A 20,922-nucleotide genomic window follows, 5' to 3' on the forward strand; every position below is an offset into this window, starting at 1 on the left:
TTGGCTCTATGATGTTGGATTGGTTACTTAATCTCTCTGTAACTCAGTTTCCTCATCCATACAACGGGGATAGGATTAGTGCCTTTCTCATGGGTTTGTTTTTCCAAGAAAAGGTACGGCTTCATCTGAGCTTGAAGAAGAGAAGAGTAGAAGAGAAAGAGAGAAAGACGTGGTTCACTCTAGGCAGAGGATTCAGCCAAACACACAGTAAAGCCGGGGGTAGAAAATTGACAGACTCCTGGCCGGGCATGGTGGCTCACGCCTGTAATCCCAGCACTTTGGGAGGCTGAGGCAGGCGGATCACCTGAGGTCAGGAAATGGAGACCACCCTGGCTAACATGGTGAAACCCCGTCTCTACTAAAAATACAAAAAATTAGCTGGGCTTGGTGGCAGGTGTCTGTAGTCCCAGCTGCTCAGGAGGCTGAGGCAGGAGAATGGCATGAACCCGGGAGATGGAGCTTGCAGTGACCCGGGATCGTGCCACTGCACTCCAGGTTGGACGACACATACACACACAAAAAGAAAATTGACAGACTCCTTGTGGCATCTTGTGGCTTTTGTGATCCTCAATACTGACCACAGGAAGCACTGGCTGTGGAAATTACATGCATCCCTAAAACTGGGCTTGAAGATTCCTTCTTTACAGGACCCAGTGTGGCTCACAAACTGAAGAGGAAAACTCTCATGCAGAAGAATGATGAACATCTTTGTGCTCTGAGTCCCATTATTCACCAAGTGCTCACTGAACACCCATGTGAGATGGCTAAATGCAGGACAATTAAAAGGGACAGTCTTGGTTCAAATCTTGTTCTGCCAACGATTTAACCTCACTGTGCCAACTCTGTTCCCTTGGAGACTGTAATGGTTAATACTGAGCATCAACTTGATTGGATTGAAGGATGCAAAGTATTGTTCCTGGGTGTGTCTGTGAGGGTGTCACCAAAGGAGATTAACATTTGAGTCAGTGAAATGGGAGAGGCAGACCCACCCTCAATCTGAGTGGTTATCATCTAATCAGCTGCCAGCTTGGCTAGAATAAAGCAAGCAGAAGATGGAAAACCAGACTTGCTGAGTCTTCTGGCCTTCACCTTTCTCCTGTGCTGGATGCTTCCTGCCTTCAAATATTGGACTCCAAGTTCTTCAGCTTTTGGACTGTTGGACTTACACCAGTGGCTGGCCAGGGGCTCTCAGGCCTTTGGCCATAGACTGAAGGCTGCACTGTCGGTTTCCCTACTTTTGAGGTTTTGGGACTTGGACTGACCCACCACTGGCTTCTCAGCTTGCAGACAGCCTATCGTGGGACTTGACCTTGTGATCATGTGAGTAAATACTCCTTAATAAACTCCCCCTCATATATACATCTATCCTATTAGTTCCGTCCCTCTAGAGAACCTTGCCTAATACAGAGACCTACGTGATTCTGCTATAATACCATGCAGACCCAATGCTCAAACATATAGTTATTTATAGCTTCTCAAAGAAACTACACTATCCTGCACTTTGCATTAGTGAGAGCTGTAGTGGAGCTGGAATTGGAATCCAGGTCCATCCGATGGCACAGTCTGTGGTCTTACACACCATGTTACAGTGCTGAGTGCATCACAGATGGTCAATACATCCATCTCAACTCATCACACTTTCTTCCCTAAAACCTGGGAACGTGTCTCATACACTTCCCAAACTCCAATCTGCACCAGCAAATTGCAGGCCAGTTTCCCAAAGGACGAGAAACTGCTCCCAACATCTCGAGGAGAGGCTGGTAATTGTGTACAGAAACTCTCTTGCTCTCACACACACAATTATCCGGTTTTCACATGCAAATATCCATCTGTACATGGGTTTCTCCGGTAAATGTCAACTTCATAGGTGCAATCCAGGTGCCCACATTTGAGAATGTGGCATAGAGAGGGACACTCAAGCTCTGAGTCAGTTATGGACTGGGATCGTTATTATAATTAGTCCCAATGGATACGTCTGTCATTCAGTAACAATGGTGGATGATTCGGCCTCGTTCCCTCATCTCTCTACCCCCCCTTTCCCCACTCACCCCTTTTATAAGAAAAGCCAGCCACATCTTGCTTAACCGTCCTCCCCACCCCCACCCCGTCTTTAAGATGAAAAGCCCAGATGTGGGTGACCCATCTGTAGTGTGTGTCACGTTTTTAGCATCTTCTTTATTTAGAGCTGGGAGAAAGGGACTCATTAGAGAGAGGAAGTCCACAATGAAATTAGGAAACATTTGATCAGACCATTGTCCTAACACAATATGTGCAATGAGGGAAACGTTGGAGTTGGCTGCAAACCCCGAATGTGTGTTTCAGCCTCAATGGCTTGCTCATCACTGACTTCCCCAGTGCTGACCAGAAAAGGGAGCCCGACAGCTCCATAGGTAGAAGCCGAGCTTCTGGAAGTGGGGAGGGTCAGTAGGGTAGGCAATTTCTCTTTCCTCTTGTAGTTTCACTCTGCAGTGGAAGCAGCACTTCGAAGTCAATGGCAGTTAGGACACCCTGGACCTTTGCCAGCCTCAGTCCTTCCTTGTTGCCTCAGCAGAAGCCTCTACACTGACCTGGTGGTGAGGAATGTCTTCTCCCAAAGCATCTAGTCCTGGGCAGCAGGCCTTTCCCTCAGCTTCCTGCTGCATGAAGGGCAGAGGTTTGCTGCCAGGAACCTATGCCAAGGGCTCAATGCATGAAAACCACTCTTGGCCTTCAGTTCTGTTTCTGGTAACTCAACTCTTTTATTAAGTAGAGCAGAGGTCAGAAATATATAGGTTCCCAAACACAGGCACTGACGGTGCATTTCAAGCTCTGGAGAAACCACTTGGCTATAAGGATGTCCAATTATATCTCTAAATATGTGATCTGCATTGCATCAAAATCAGCCCAATAAATATTATACCAGCAGAAATGAAGCCTCCAAAGCCCAGGCTGGAGCCCTGATTTAAGAAAGAAAAGACTGGATTTTACAGAATAAAGATGCAACTCTAGCCCTGGCTTGGTTACTGGCTCTGGGCAATTAGAACATTTAGCCTCACTTGTAACAGAATTCAGAGTTCTCTTACCTTTCAGAAAGCTGTTGTGGAAGTATAATACAAGGACAGTTAAAGAAATCTGGAAAACTAAAGCATCATATGAAAGTAAAGTGTGAGTTTTATTGCTGTCAGGCCTCACAGCAAATCCTCTGCCATTTGTTGGATTAGAATTCATTCCCCATCTGGTATTAAATGCATTGTCTCTTCATCTTCTTAAGTGGCATAAGAGATTTGCCATTCTCAAAAGACATGGAAAATCCATTTCTTGGCCCAAGTTACAGAGCACAGTTAGGATTGAGCTCAGGAACTCAAATAGAAGCAGTTGACTAAATAATTTAATCCAATGCAGCATTAATGGATACCAGCTTAGCATCTGGCACATAATAGGTACTCACTATGTACTAGCTGAATTAATTAATTTAAAAGTACATAAAGAAAAATCCTATTAAAAATGAAGCCAAAATTACTTATGAAATACTTAATGTCAATGAATACCTTGTATGTACATACCTCTGGTTTTTAATTTTTACCTAATACATAAATTGAGTCAGAATTCCCTTATTCATAAGTCAGTTATCCAGCACCTTTCTCTATGTAGAATGTTGGTTAGCAAGCAATTCATAAATAAATATCATGGTACTATTTAATCTTATTTCACTCACAATCCCAACAAGTTTATCTCCCAAACATTAATTAAAAGAAGAGAGAGGAGATAATATACAGAAGCATGAAGAAATTAGTGAAAGTGACAATGGAAAATATAGAAACCCAATGACGTGTCAGGAAAATTGGAAACACACACGTAAGAATTATGAGTCCGGGGTAAATAACCCCATAGATCTCCATAAGCCTTGGGGACATCATTGTATTGAGTTACTTTGAAAATGTAGTATTCAAATCCAAGGTTTTTTAAATTATTGCATTAGTCATGATAACATTGAAAATAACTTAACCTTTTCTTAATAACTCACCATACTTTGTTTAAAAGGCAGAAAATGTCTGTGATATATTTTAGTGGATCCATGTGTTAAACATAGAGGCTGCATGAGGGGTAGTTATAAAAGTATCTTTATTTTCATTTTCCGCTATCCCTTTAAACCTGTTCTGTGGAAGTTATGATTTCACTGCCGCTTAGTGAAAATTCAAGAACTCTTCGTGAGTTTTCTAATTCTTATAGGTAAAGTCTTATAAGTCATGAGCCAGGTACGAGTTCCTTGTGCCTTTGGCCTACAGAGGTCTTTTATCAACTCTAAGCAGTCTGGTGTGGAGGCCGTTCCCTTATTTGCGGTGGGGGGATTGCTTTTCTAACATTCAAATGCCTCACTCTAACATCCCCCTTCTTAACCTCAGTCTAGGTGAGGAATGTTGGAGGAGAGGCACAGAAGCTGTGCGGTTTCAGGAGAGTTTCTTTCAAAATTTCCAACTTGGTGTCCTGTCTGTCACCTCACTTTTCTATCTGACATCTCTTATATCTTGTTGCCTCAGTCAGTCGAAACTCCTAATTTAACATTGGATTACATTAGAAACTTTCCACCTAGAATAACATAAATTGGGAAAGGGAGTTAGATTTTTAATGGGATAACCATTCAACATGCATAGTTACTCATTCACCAAGGGGTTTTTGATGGCTTAAAAAAAAAAAAAACCTATATTTAGAAACATCTGGATTTTTGAGGAGATGTTTCCAATTTAAATCCAGATGTTTGTGATCTTGTAAGTAGCCAAAAGTTGGAAAAGTAAATTACAGTACAGTGGAAGAGCCCTGTTTTTACTATTATTATTTAGATGTAATCTGACTGCATATGAAATTATATATCGGAATTCTAGATCTAAGTCTAGAGTTGGACACTGAACTTCTCTGTACCTGGAGAAAGCTACTTATGCCTCTGAATTCATTTTCTTCATAACCAATAAAGAGATTTATATGCTGTATTCTGAGAATCCAATAATATAGGTAGCTATTGCAATTGTGAAAAATGTTTTGTTCGGAATACCAACAATAGAAAAGTGCAATTTATACCAAAGAACTTATGTTGGTTTTGCAACATGTTAAAAATTATTTGATACTCCTCCTTTCAAAAAGTAGAGTCTAATTCTTCTTCCTCGAAGTATGGGCTGTACTTAGTAACTTGCTTCTAGCAAACAGAATATAGAAGAAGGGATGGTATTTGACCTCATGATTAAGACATAAAAGGCACTGAGGCTTCTTCCTTGTTCTTTCTTAGATCAGTCCCCGTGGAAGACGCCGGTTGCCACGTTGTGAAGATACTCAAGCAATCCTATGGAGAAGTACACATTGTGAAACACCGAGGCCTCCTGCCAATAGCCAGCACGGAGCTGGGGTTTCCCGCTAACCACTAAACAAGAGTGACTCATCTTGGGGGCAGGCTCTTCAGCCCCAGTTAAACCTTCAGATGATCAAAACCCCTGTTAATAGCATGACTGAAAACTCATAAGAGATTCCAAACAAGAACCACTCAGCTGAACCTCTTTTATGTACCTGACCCAGAAAAACCACACACTAACAAAGGTCTGTTGTTTTAACTAAGTATTAGAGTAATCTGTTGTGCAACAATAGATAATTAATACAGAGTTGGTCAGATTTTCTAATCTGTGTATTATGAGAATCAGCAATACTCATGAAACCAGTGATAAACACACACACATACACACCTACTCACTTTTTTTAATTGAAAGAATAACATTTTCAGATTTTATCATTGAAGTTCTACTTTAGAAACAATGCCTGAATCTGACCCTTTTAAATAAATGACTTGTCAAAGGTGCTGTTTATATGCAACAAATTCATGTGCTAACTAAAATTATTTTTAAATGGGTGGTATAAGCACAGATTTGCATTACTCTACACTGTGCTATGTACATGACTGTCACTAATAAACTTCTTGACACTGCATCTAAAGTTACTTCTAGATGCTTCTTGCATTGGCTCCTTTTTATAAGGACATCAATTTCCTTTTTGTTTGGGATCTTATGTTCAAAAAGGGAAGCAGATGCATGTTTATTATGAAGATGAAACCTATCTCTTGTGAGAGTGAGATTTAAAAAATCACACTTAGGACATTAAATAATGCTTGTGCAGCAAAGATCATAATGACATCATGCATCTGTGGAGAGTTTATAAGCATACATACTTACTTAAGCCTCCTAGTAGTCCTATAGAGTAGGCATTATTTTTCCCATTTTAAACAGGCAAAAATGATTAATGTGAGAATTGTCCAGGACTTACCACCACTTCCAGACCACCAAAGGTAATCCTCTCAGTGCAAGCCCAAATTCGCCTTTTTCTTTTCTCCCAACAATGTAGAATCCTTTCTGGAAAGGGGCACAGGTTGAAATGCTAAAGTAGGCAAGTTGGAGTATAATAAAGTCTCATCAGCTACAGTTAGGAGGGTGTTAAAGAGAGAGAGAGAGATCAAAGCAACAGTGGGGTATGAGGGAAGAGAAATTTAATGTGTTCTATGGGCAATTTATTTGCATCTCCTTTAATTTCATTTGTGAGATGTGAGAAATTAATAAAATCTGTTTTAATTATTTTTGCCTGTTGAACTGTGCTTTTTCAACATATGACTTTAAAGCTTTTGGATTTTAAGGTGGCACATTTGAGAATGTTAAGGTTCAGAAAGTAGAAATGACCTTCTCAAGAATCCAGATTTTCTAACTGAAGTGTTTTTTCCACTTTGTCCCTTAGCCTCCTTGTTCATCTATTCATGCAACAAATAGTAACTGGTCATATAATGGACTCAGGGCCTTATCCTAGGCCTTGAGAAAATAACTTAGCTTAAAGGTACAAAAACTGTCATTTCGAAACTTAGCAAAAGAATTACAGACCTGAATTCAGTCACCTTTGGGTCAGATTATTCCCATGCTTGGGATAAACAACTGGGTGGGCTCTTTAATTACCCAAATGCAAAGCAAACACCCACCGTTATTCAGAGCCAAAGCTGTGAAGTGACAGTAATGCTGTTTTAGAATGAGAACAAAAGCCTTCTCTAATTGTAAATTTTTACCTATGGTTGAGCCAAAGCTTTTGGTGATTTGTTGTTGTTGTTGTTGTTGTTGTCATCCTGCTTATCTTTCTAGAGAATGTGTGGCAAGATGATGCCTTTTCTCTATGTAAATCTAGGGTACCCTGTACCAGTAAACCTTTGTTTCTCTTGAAGAGAGACAGACATTCAAGAGTCATCCTAACTTTAGGATAAAAGGAGAACTGTAAACAGGGCTCTTTGTGGTTCAGGCTGTACTAGGATGTGGGTGTCCTGCACACTGTGTTATTTAAGAACAAATAAAATACCCCTTGGGAAATCCATTAATGTTAGAATACTGTGTTCTAATGTGCTTACCCTGTTGAGGTTATTTCCACTGTCTTGGATGGTGAAATGTGGACGTAAGAAATAACCTCAGGCTGGGCTGAGGAGGAAACCAGTGAGCATTACTCTCCTTATTCAGGCTTCCTGCATTCCGCTTGACTACTCGCCCCATCTTGAAATTCTCTCCCCTCTTGGGTTCTAAGTTGCTGCTGTTTTTTGGTTTTCCTCCTACATCACTTGATGCTCTTGTTCAAACTTCTTTTCCAACCTTCATTCTCCACCCAAGTTCTCTTCTCTCAGGACCTGGTTGTGGATCTTTCTCTCTTCTATAGCCTCTCTCTCTCTCTCTCTCTCTCTCTGCTATCTTATCCATTGTCGGGGCTTTAACTACCATCTATATTTTGATGACGCCTAAAGTTATATCTCTGGCCCTCATTTTTTCCTTGAACTCAATACCTGCATGTCCAACTGCCTTCTTGCCATGGCCACTTGACTACCCAATAGGTCTCTCAAATTAAACACCTAAGAGGAACTCTTGATTTGTCCCAAACTCTATTCCTCCACCAGTATTCCCCTTCTAAGGAAATGGTGCCTTTAACCACTCGTTTGCTCAACTAAACACTGGAAGTCAAATGGAATTCCTTCCTTTTCTTCCTCATTCATAACAGATCAGGAAGTTGCATTGGTTTTATCTCCAATACACATCCACTTCTTCTCATCTCTGCTTCTAACACCATTGTATAAGCTACCATTATATTGCCTGGGCGGTCGCAATAGCCTACGGGTGTCTCTACTTATTATATTGGTGGATTACTCCACTATGTTTTCAGCAGTTGGAGTACACTTTTAAATCAGTTTTATCAAATCATGGCCTCTTTTAGTTAATATCTCCTGCTGCCTTAGGAATAAAAACCAAACTCCTCACCATGTCCACAAGCTTCTGCATAATCTAGTGCCCACCTCACTTCCCAAACTCGTTCCATTTCATCCCACTCTCCCCCTCACTCCTGCCATAATGTCTTCTTTTGGGTGAAGGAAAGCCACACCACCTTACCCCCAGTGCCAGAACAGTGATGGCAACACCATTCCAAGGGAAGTGGGTAGTCCTGGACCTGTTGGGAGACAGCAGCAGGAACTCAATGTGGATTCCGAGGAAGGAGAGGTGGGGAGGTGGAGGGGGGTCCGCAGCACAGGCTTAACCTCAACTGAGCTCCATGAACATGAGACACCATGAGATGCTCCGAGAGCAGTAGAGAGGCCAGTCGACATCAGGGGCTGGTTGAGGCTGCTACCAATGACATGGGGCTCCTACCCATTACAATCTGCAGTATTAATGGAAATGTGACCTCATCACTGGGTGACAAGTACCTAAGACATACCAGTGTTTTTCACCAACGAATTCAAGAGCCTCTACCCTCAAGGACTTTCCAGTACAATAAAAGAGGCAGACAGACAAATAATCATGATACAGTATTAGAAGTGCTCTCACAAAAATAGGTGCTAAGAGGAAAGATGGCACAAAGGTATTGTAGAGTAATACTCACTAGAAGGTGGAACTAAGCAGACAGGGCTATGGAGGATTCTTCCCCTGTGGCTGAAAGCATGACCCCATTTGGGTTTCTCCCAAGAAAATTTCCAGGTGATCAAATTTTAGATTTTAATATTTTCAGAAAAATTAAGACTAGTACTATGGGTAGAGAAATTAAGGAGACCATCTTTACTAGATGGTGCTTTTGACTTCAGAGTGCCATGAAAGTGTTAGATATAAGTTCTAAATTTCTTTTCAAGAATCAGTATGTCAGTATGTTCAATTCTTTGCCTTCTACTTTTAAACTTAACTTCCTCATAAAGCAACCTTTTTCGATTACCTGCTCCACCCTGACTCATTCCGATTACCTGCTCCACCCTGACTTATTCCGATTACCTGCTGTGTCATAACCATTTTTCCCGCCAAACCACTCACCCCATCACTTTCTTTAAATTAGTCAATCGGAATTAGTTTAGCCTGTGTGGTCTAACCTGAGCCAATAGGGGAACGACACAGAAGCAGAGGCCAAGTGCGTCAGGGATAAGAAACCCTTCCTCTCCCTTATCCAAGTGTGCACTCACCATTGCTCCATCTGTAAGGGCACACCCTTCTATAGAAGTAACTTGCCTTGCTGAGAATTAAAAAGAAAATTTTATATTCAAGTGCTATTTCTTTTGTAGTACCGAAACTTTATTTATAACAAAAGCATGAGTTTGCAGTTATTACCACAGAAAATAAAAATCCACATAAGTCGAGGTATATTATCTTTGTGTATATTTTTTAGTGTTATGCCAATATTATTATTACTTTTGGGGGGGAGGAGTATATTTTGCATTACAATCCCTGAAAAACAAGAAGCCACCCAAGGGAGTAGCAGAGGCGTCTTCATCACGTAGTGCAAATGCTATCCTTTGAGTGTAGCACGAAGGTGGGCACAGATGGTCAGAGAACCGCTCCAGAAGACAAGAGATGTCGGCAAACTTCATTTTCCTTTTTCTTCTCTGTGGTCCAAATAATGTATTGGATTCCTTAGGCCTATTTTCCCCTTCTGGGAAAATTAAAAAGAAAAACTTATTCCGGATATCTGTGGCTCTTCCCCCTCAGAAAAGCCAAACAGCCTCGAGGAGATAAAACGTGGTGCTTTTCCTGATGCCACTGGAAGGTCGCTTCTTGACCTACCTCCAGAAACCCCTCTACCCTTTTCCAAATCTGCCTTAATGGGGCGGCTTTTCCAGTATCCAGGTGGGTTCATCATTTCCGTACACCAACCACTTGCTAATGATAAGGAGCACAATTAGATTAGTTTTGTGGAGGCAGGAATCGATATCCCAGTGTATGTGGAGCCGATTAGACATTGCTAATTAGAGCTCTCAGACATTAATCAAATACCACGTATGGAGCTAATCAGCCAATTCGGGCAGTATAAAAATCTATAATGTCCCAAGTCTCTCCTTGAATGCTCCAACCTGGTTTACCTTGAAACCCGACCTGAAGACAGAAATCCCTGCTGGAGGTCTGCAACAACTGGGCTAGGAGGCTGTGCCGTTTCACAGCTCCTGAGCCTTCTGGAGCTGGAGGCCGACGTGATGTCATCAGGCTCCTTCTTAAACAAACACAGGCTCCATCCTGCAGCTTTGACACCCTTTTCATTGACTCTGTGGCAGCTGTGGCTCTGTGCCAGCTGCAGGCTGGACCCAGAGAGGCAGACCAGCACCCCAGGCCTGAATGATAAATAAAACTAAACGCTCACTAACTAATATATTATTCACGTAATAGCCCAATTGCCCATCATGCTACGTACTTGTATTCATACAATTATTCCTGTGTGTTTAAATAATGAATGTTAGGTTTGTGTTTACTAACACAAATCACTGATTAATCTGTATTCAAGTCAAACACTGCCTTATAGGAACACTTTGAAATACTGTACTAGATCAGTGTTCACCTACTGAATTTAGGGATAGTTGCTATAATGTTAATTCTACAGCATGTGATTGAGTTATTTAATTTGACAAAATCTATTGGATAAACTGAGCTTGAATAAAGGGTCTGTTGATAATGCCGGGCAAATCCAGATGTGATTTAAGATTTATGGAACATGTTTGAAATATTTTCAAACACCTATGTCCTTAATTCCTGATTCCTTAATGCTTCTGAATGTTACCTTGTAAAAACCTATTTTTTGCCCAAGAAGCTCTTTCGAGGTCCCCATAATCTCCTTTAAAAAGATATTTTGCTAAAAGCCACAACATGTGTTCGTGCTATCATTATAATTTTCCTTCAGAAACAGTAAGCTTTCAATGAACTCAATTCCCAAAAGGTTCATATGAGAGTTGAGATTTACAGCCTCCCAAGAACTGGTCAGTTTTTAGGTTCTAAGGAAGCATGTTCTTCCAACCACTGTTAGCAGTGAGACAGAAATGCAATTCCTAAGATTGAATTATAGGGCACTGAACAGCACTGGAGGAAAGAGTCACATAATATAGGAAAAATAAGCATGGGATCAAATCTCGATTTGAATCCTAATTGTTTAATATCTCTGAGCCTCCAAGATGAGGACAGTAATGCACAAGGTCATAGGTGGTTCTGAAATTGATAGGAGGTAATACATATGAGAGCACTTGGGAGAATGTCTCTCTCCAACCACACAGCCAGTAGATGCTGGTTCTCTTGGCTTCTTCCCTTAATTCTGATTTTATATATTATGATGTTCTAGAAAGCAAGAACTGCATCTTCTGCATCTTTGTACTCTTGGCACCTGGCACTTTGGGGGCACAGAGTTTATTCAATAGCTCATAATTGAGCCAAAATGAATCAACAGAAAAGTCACTGAGAAGATATTTTTGGGGACAAATAAATGTTTCTTTACCCTCCTTCCCAAAAGTCAATATCAGACAGAATCTCCAAGAAAATAATTTCCAGAAATCAGAGGAATAGTTCAGAGGAGCCAGAGCACATTTCTTGATATGGTTTTGATTTGTGTCTCCACCCAAATCTCACGTCTAAGTGTAATCCCCATTGTTGGAAGAGGGGACTGGTGGGAGGTGATTGGATAATGGGGGCAAATTTCCCCCTTGCTGTTCTCATGATAGTAGTGAGTTCTCAGGAGAACTTGTTGTTTAAAAGTGTGTAGCAGCTCCCCCTTCTCTCTCTTCCTCCTGCTCCAGCCATGTAGGACATGCTGGCTTCCCCTTTGCCTTCTGCCATGATTATAAGTTTCCTGAGGCCTCCCCAGCCATGCTTCTTGTACAGCCTACAGAACCATGAGCCAATTAAACCTCTTTTCTTTTTAAATTACCCAACCTCAGGTATTTCTTGATAGCAGTGCAAGGACAGACGAGTAAATCTCTCCTATAATTTCTGGCTTTGAAGAGTGTGGTTATTGAAAAAAATTTCTCTCTTGTACTTCTTCCTTTCAAAATTTTGGGGATATCCATGCATGGAAAATGTAAGGCAGGGAAGAGAACATAAATATGACAGGTTTCCCAAATATTTATTTTAAGAACTAAAAGCTATGGGTAGACCATTGGTGAAAATACAAAAGTGGAGTACGGAACACAGATGTTGGAAGACGGGCACAGCTTACAAACCTTTTAGGCAAGGGACATTATTAATATCTGATATGATTCTCAAGATACACATATCAAGTGGGAAGCACTTCAGTTAGATTTCTTGAGTTTGGATCAGAAATACACTATGAGCTTCTGCTTAATTCAAGTCTGAAGAGGACTAATAAAAGTGCCGTGTCCCTGCAAAGCATCTTAGCCACCAAAAGGCAGTGTACCCATAAAAAGGGCCAGCAGTGAACTATCAGAAGCTTACCTAAGGCTAGGTGTGGTGGCTCATGCCTGTAATCCCAGCACTTTGGGAGGCCAAGGCAGGTGGATCATCTGAGATCGGGAGTTCGAGAACAGCCTGGCTAACATGGTGAAGCCCTGTCTCTATTAAAAATACAAAATTAGCTGGGCATGGTGGCGAGCACCTGTAATCCCAGCTACTTGGGAAGCTGAGACAGGAGAATCACTTGAACTCGGGAGGCAGAGGTTGCTGTGAGCCCAGGTCTCACAACTGCACTCCAGCCTGGTCAACAAGAGTAAAACTCTATGTCAAACAAACAAACAAAAAAAGAAGCTTATGTAAGAGACTGGCCTTAGAACAGGGGCATAAAATACAATTGAGACCATGTCTTTCTAATTAAAAATCATATTTTTACTTCTTAAAACAAGCAATTTCAGTACAATGTAATTTTTTAAATTGGCTTCTAACATTTATACTGTCTGCAAGTCATAATGATTTGAAATCAAATTCCAAATCAAATTTGAAAAACTTTACAAAATTTAGATCATATGTCAATTATTTATCATGGTATTATTTAGCATTTTCCTATCCCCAACCAAACCCCACTGTGACACTTCTTTGCATGCCAATTGGCAAGAAAGATGGCCCACCATAAAGGGTTCGCCTGCCAACTTCTACATTACTGATGGTCTCAAATGAATTGTCATTTTTTCACAATGATTCTTAATTTAGTCAATGATAAGTCTTTATAACCTGAGAATATTAAAATTGAATAATTGTATCATCTCTTTCCATGTGTGGAATTAATCAAGAATTAACTCTCAATTCTGAAAATACTAGGAGACCCCCGATAAGCTATGGCCTCTTCCAGAAATTCTAGAGTGGTAGAAATGTTACCAAGCCACATCAGAGAGGACCTGGCAGCTAAGCCCTTGCTACAGTGGTTGTTCCCACATTATTCAAATGGATATGGGCTCTGCAAGTCACTTTGTGTTCTAGAAGAAAAACAACAGATGCTGATGCACAGGAAGCAGAAATGATTGAATTTTTCCATAAAATCTAAACCTCTGAATTCATGGTTTTATTCTGAAACACCTTGTCCAGTGCTGTCCCTGTCATGACTCTCTCTTCATTAGACTCCATCATCCCAAGCCAATTCATATATACCATCCAAATTTCCTGTAATGAGGGACTGCTGATACACAAACACTGCACAGCTGTGTTAAGTCTCAAGTTATTGAATTAGGTTGGCATAACTTTAAATATTAAATAAGCTTCCCAGCCCCTAGTTATTGTCACTCACTACGGGAGACACATGTCATCTTATCTGCCCAACATCATTTCTCCTTGTCTGAGAACAGTACCTCTTTTTCCTTTGGATAATTATCCTTCTGTCAATCCTTGTATTGCTGGGGTACCTAAGGAGAAAATGGCCCCCCAAGAACGGCCAGCAGAGATCTTCCCTAAATTTTATATCTGGAAACTGAGAGGAAGGTAATCTTTTTCTCTGAGCATCACTATCTGGCTTTATGAAGCCTGGAGCTCTCTCCCTCTACCCAACCCTTGGCCATCTGAAGGTCAGCCAAAAAGATCATCAGTCGAGGATGAGACCTAATGGCATCATCTAAATCCCTGTATCCAGCCATGTCTGAAGCCAACTCAAGCTCTGGACTTGAAAATTACATAGGCCAATACTAGAACTTTTGTAATTTAAACACAAAATGTCTAACACATGCTTATGTTTTAGTCGACAGATCCACCTTTAGTCTCCTTTAAATTGTTACTCAACACTTTGCCCACCCACAAAGCTGAGTTGAAAATGTTATTCCTACATACCTAAATCCCTACAGAATATAGATTTTTTCTTCTCTTGGAAACATATCCACCCAATTTTATTTCATGATAAAAGTGTTTTCCTCACTTATTTAGCTGCCATTCTCAGGGATCAAACCCCTTAGAATGCTCTTGTGAACGTTTCTTTTCATTAAGGCACTGGGTCCTTGCTTCTCTCCCCTGGTCTAAATGTACTGTCTGGATTTTCCCTTCCATTCCTCACTCTGCTGTTCTTATTTTCTTTGCTGCCTTTTCTTTTAAGGTATTCCTAGAGCAGGGGTAATTAACCCATTTATGCTGGAGGTTGCAAATTTTTTGTGTGAAAAATCAGACCTCGGCAATGACCTTGAGCAGTAGGATATAAATGACTACCACATGCTTAGCGTTCCAATAATGGAATACTAGGCATAAATGAGTTAATGAGATGCATAGATTGTCCATTAATGGGCTTCACGGATGTCTCAAAGCCTCTTGAAATTATATGCAAGTTTTACATGAAAATCCATGTGTACGTATATTAGCTATCAATAGCTGTGTAATGAATTGCCCTATAATTTAGCAGCTTAAAACAATCAACATTTATTATTTCACAGTTTCTGTGGGCCGGAAATCCAGGTGTGGCTCCCCTGATGCCTCTGCCTCTTACAAAGAGCAATCAAGGTGTCCGTCAGGGACTTGTGTCACATCTGAAAGCTCTGCTGAAGGAAAACCCAGTGCTAAGCTCCTTCATGGGGCTGCTGGCAGGATTCAGTTTCTCATAGGTTGTTAGCTGGGGACCTACTGGTTCCTTGCCACATGGGCCTCTCCCCAGGCAGCTCACAGTGTGGCAGCTGGCTTTCCCCAGAAGGAGCCAAGAAACAAGACAGATGCCACAGTCCTTTTGTAATGGAATCTCAGCAGGGACATCCCATCTCTTTTGCTGTATTCTATTGATCAGAAGCCATTACTAGGCCCCACCCACACTCACGGGGAGGAGATGACATGGAGGTATGAATCTCAGGAGGCAGGGCCCGCTAGGGGCCACTGTAGAGGCTGTCTATCCAAATACATTTTGAAAAGGAAGAGGACCCATACCTTTTATCATATCTTTAAATTTCTGAATCAACATCTATATTATTTGTTCCTGTCTCAACCATCAGTTTCACCCAAAAAGTCTTCTAGGTATATTTTCAGAAAACAAGTTGTTAGATACGTCTCTGTAACTGAAGCTAGAGTCAACTTTCCCCTTAAAACAGTCACTATATACATATGATGAAAAGACCCTATGCTATCACATGCCCCCATCAAACATACACACATACACACACACACACACACACACACACACACACACACACACTTGCAAATCTTAGACCATGGTCACCTAATGAGAAATGGAGTGTTTTGATCAACAGGACAAGAATCTGTCTTGTAGAACATTGGTTCTCATAATTTTTGGTTTCAGGGCCCCCTTTATACTCTTAAAAATTATCAAAGACCTTAAAAGACTTATTTTTATGTAGGCTATATCTATTGATATATCTGTGTTAAAAATAAAAACTGAAGAATGTTTAAAATATTTAGATTTTTAAAAAATAACAACCTCATTATATACTAACATAAACATTTTCATGCAAAATAAAAATATTTTTTTAAAAACAAAGAAATTAGCAACAGTGGTAATGTTTTACATTTTTAGAAATCTCTAATGTCTGGCTTAATAGAAGACAGCTGGATTCTCATATCTGTTTCTGCACCCAAACTTTATAATATGTTGTTTTGGTGGAATTAGATGAAGAAAATCTGGCCTCATACAGTCACATAGATGTATCACTGTGAAAAGGAGAAGCATTTTAATAGCCTTTTCATGTAATTGTATATTTGTTTGATGCTACACCAAAACTTGAAAATGGTACTTTCTTAAAACTTATAAAATGTGGAATTTGAAACCATCAACAATGACTTTTTCTTTTTACATTATACTACATTAAATTTCACTGGTCTATCTTACATTTTAAATGGATCATTTGCCGACGTGTGGTTTTGTAACATCATGCATTGGCCATTTGAAGAAAAGAAATAATTCACTGAAATTCTAAAATCTTACAAATGTTGGCAAATTTTGTTACAAACTATCAAGAAATCACATTTGCAAATATTACAACCAATCTCATCATGCGTCTTTATGTAGTGGAAAATAGTCAAGCTCAAGGTGGAGAATACAAGTTTTCCGAAATTCTAATTTTCACTTGAAAGCCTAAATTTTATCATTGGCTATAAATAGTCAATATTTTTCTTGAAGTAACAGGCCCATTACGTTCATTTTGGAGAACATACCAGCGAAACACCCAAGTCAAGATAACTATAGTTTGTCTGCCAGCTGTTCTTTTAAATAAAAACAGTGTTCCATGAACAAAAGTGGGTAGTTCAACTCAAAATGAGTCTTTGCGGCTGGGTGCGGTGGTGCACATCTATAGTCCCAGATATTCTGGAGGCTGAGGTAAGAGGATCACTTGAGCCCACGAGTTCGGGGCTGCAGTAAGCTATGATTGTGCCACTGCACTCCAGCCTGGGCAACAAAGTGAGACCTCATCTCTATTAAATAAGCAAACACACACACACACAACGAGTGAGTGTCATCCTTGAAACAATCATTGTATACTGGTACACAGCAGAATGTTTATTTATATTTCCCATTTGATTACACAGAATATGCCAAAGAGTAAAGTGTTGAGATTTTATAAAGATTACACAGAATATGAGAAAGAGTAAAGTGTTGAGATTTTATAAAGTTAATCATTTTTACTGCTTTATCAAGGTCATTTATAGGGAATCCTGGCTTTTCACTTCCCTGGAGTGTAGTGAAGTATACAATGACCACTCGCACAGCCCAGGGCCACTGCCTGGACTCATCCTAAGATGCCGGCATTTTACCCCCCATTGCTTTTGCATCAGCAGTGCAAATGTCAACAACATACTGGGAAAAAAGCAAGTAACATCTTAATAATAGTATTATGAAAATGGTTTAACTTCATGGACTCATTGAAAGTGGGTCATAGAGACTCCTGGGGGAAGTATAATCAGTTATAAACTCTTACATATATATATAAATTCTAACACTCGTTATACTGAGGAAGCAGGATTTGATATACTATTTACTCATTTTGCTTATGAAGACTTGATCGGAGAATACAGTCCTCTAATAAGACGTTCTGATTTAATGAGCATGAACCAGCCAATATTTTCCAAACATCACTAATTCACAAGTTTCTCCAGAGAAGTACAATCATTTTCTAAACTTAAATATTTAAAGGAACATTTTATCCATCTGAAAACAAATATATCTTACCACAAATAGAAGAAATTTATTAATATCTCTAAAGTGAATATATAACTATTTAAATCTTTAAAAACATTTTCATCAGCTGGTCATAGTGGCTCATGCCTCTAATCCCAACACTTTGGGAGGCTGAGGTGAGAAGATTGCTTGAGGCCAGAAGTTCAAGACCAGCCTGGGCAAAAAGACCTGGGCAAATGAGACCCTGTCTCTACAAAAAAAAAGTATTTAGCCAGGCATGGTGGTGGTGCCTGTAGTCCCAGTGACTCGGGAGGCGGAGATGGGAGGATCACTTGAGCCCAGGAGTTCAAGGCTGCAGTGATCTATGATTGTGCTGCTGCACTCCAGCCTGGGAGAGTGAGACCCTGTCTCAAAAAACAAAAAAACAAAAACAGAAACAAAACTTTTCATCAAGTATACTACCTAAAATCGTTTCAGGGACCACCATTGACTGCCCACTTTTGGAAAGCCTACCACAATCTCTCCCTACCTTGAACTCTTTCACTTTGCCATATTCCACTGTATGCACATTTGCTTCCATGTATCTTTTAGGTTCATATATCTACAGGTTGCAAGTCACTCCCGTTGGGGATAATTAGAAAAAAGGAAACTGGGGATTGGAAAAAAGGAAAGAGAGGTAAAGCAGATGGTAGCAAAGAAATAGAGTGTGGGCTTGAAGCTCTGGGAGAGATAAAGGGAAAGGAAGAGAAGGAAGCTGGAGCCCTGAACGGCTCTCTAGAGTCAGGGAGGTGGGTGGGTGGAGAAGGGCTAGTAAAATATTCTTCACTGTGACGAGCATTGGACTCTAGCATCAGAAACAAAAAGTGCCTACCCAACTGGGTTAAATAAAGCTCACCACATAATTTTTCCATCTGAAATATCCAAGTACTTTTGTGTCTATGGACTAAGGCAGGATTCAGGACATGTCTAAGTTATAAAATCAGAAAAGCATTGAACATTTGGATGAAAGGCGCATGTGAACTCACACACACACATACATTCACACACAGCCTCTTGGTGTGCACATTTCACTCAATGAATCGAAACAAATTTGAAAGCATCCTGAGATTATGGGAAAGGAGACCATGAAAAGCCCCCATTGAGCAAGAAAGCATAAATGGAAATTAATAGCATAATGCTCATTATAACCCATTCAAGTTGTAAAAATGCCTTTCATATTCTTATTTCTGCTGTTACCTTTATTGTTTCATGCTAGCAGGTCTTTTTAAGTATCTGTGAGGGTTTTTATTGGCTCACTGGTTACCTTGGTTCTTAAAAACTACCTTTGCCATAAGGCAGTGGTTTCAAGGTTCAGTGGAACACACGAGGGGTCACAGATGGGAAAGGATCTGAGTTCTTCATCCTTCCTTCTGTGAGAACTTCTCTGCTTTAACCTTCTTTGCATGTTAGTCCTCTGCCTAAGATTCCATCTGAAGAAAGGACTCTGGTGCTATAAAAGAACATTTATTGGCCCGGCATGGTGGCTCATGCCTGTGATCCCAGCACTTTGGGAGGCCGAGGCAGACAGATTGCCTGAGCTCAAGAGTTCGTAACCAGCCTGGGCAACACGGTGAAACCCCGTCTCTACTAAAATATAAAAGATTAGTCAGGCGTGGCAGCATGCAACTATAGTCCCAGCTACTCAGGAGGCTGAGGCAGGAGAATTGCTTGAAACCGCGAGGTGGAGGTTACAGTGAGCCAAGATTGCACCACGGCACTCCAGCCTGGGCAAACAGAGCAAGACTCTGTCTCAAAAAAAAAAAAAAAAATTTATTTAAGTAGGAAAGCTACCATCATAAGGTCTAAAGTCCCTCCTAAAGTTGAAAATTTATCCTTCCAACTTTCTTAAAAAAATTAATAAATACTACATGCCAAAATGATATACAGAAGCATGAATAGGCACATTATAAAACAGGACACCCAAATGGCCAACAGGCATATGAAAATGTGTTTGGCCCCTGGTCATCAAGTGAGCTCATCAAAAGCACAAGATTTCACTGCATGCTTGCTGGGATGGTTAAGTTAAAATAATAACAATTCCAAATTTTTGGCCAGAAAACAGGAAAAATGGAACTTCCATTCAATGGTGGCAGATGTGTAAATGGGTATAACCAGTTGACAAATTGGCAGTATCTACTAAAGCTGAAAATAAACATAGCCTTTAGCCTAGCATTTATATTCCTGAGTATATAGTATATAGTATGATGTATGGACACTCAAAGACATTCAAGAATGATCACAGTAGCATGATTCTTAATAGGCAAAAACTGAAAAGGAAACAAATGGCATCAACAATTAGATAGACAAATGGTAGCATATTCATACAATGGAACACTATACAGCAATGTAAAGGAATGGACTATTGTTAAATATAATACCATGAATAAAAAGAAAACAAACACAAAAGAATATAGTGCATGATTCCATTTATATAATGGTCAAAAATAGGCAAAACTGATCTAGAGCAATAGGAGTTAGGAAGAGTTATCTTTGTAGGGGAAGTAAGGGGAGGGTACACCCCGGGGGGCTTTTGGTATACTGGCAGGCTTGTTTCTTGATCTGGGAGTAGTCTCCCAATTTGTTTTCTTTGTGAAAATTCATCAAGATGTAAACACATGATTTGTGCACTTTTATCTATTTGGTGTATTTCAGTAAGAAATTTACTTAAGAAAAACAAAACTATGTAATTTAAATGTTTTGTGTAGAATTTTAGGATCCTTTAATGTTTTATTATTTCCAGGTACCATTACCCTTTTTTTTTTTTTTTTTTAGTTTTAATTTCTAGACACTGAACAGATTAAAAATTTGTTATTTTCCAAAAAGTCTCATTTTAATGGATTGCTAATTTAAATGTGGAAGGGTGCACTCTCCTCATTCTTATACCCCTGCCCCCAAAATATGAATTAATAAATCTATTCAATATATGAGCTTTGAGCACCTACATCAGCCAAGCACTGTACTTGGCTCTGGAATGCAGAGGCAAAAGAGGCAGGCACAGTTTGTGCCTGGGAAAGTGTGCCATCTAACAACGGAAATCCCAGATGAAAGTAGTTGTCAACCAGTGCTAAACGCCATTATGAGCAAAAA

Source organism: Pongo abelii, chromosome 5, assembly GCF_028885655.2.
Source record: "Pongo abelii isolate AG06213 chromosome 5, NHGRI_mPonAbe1-v2.0_pri, whole genome shotgun sequence".
NCBI lineage: Eukaryota > Metazoa > Chordata > Mammalia > Primates > Hominidae > Pongo > Pongo abelii.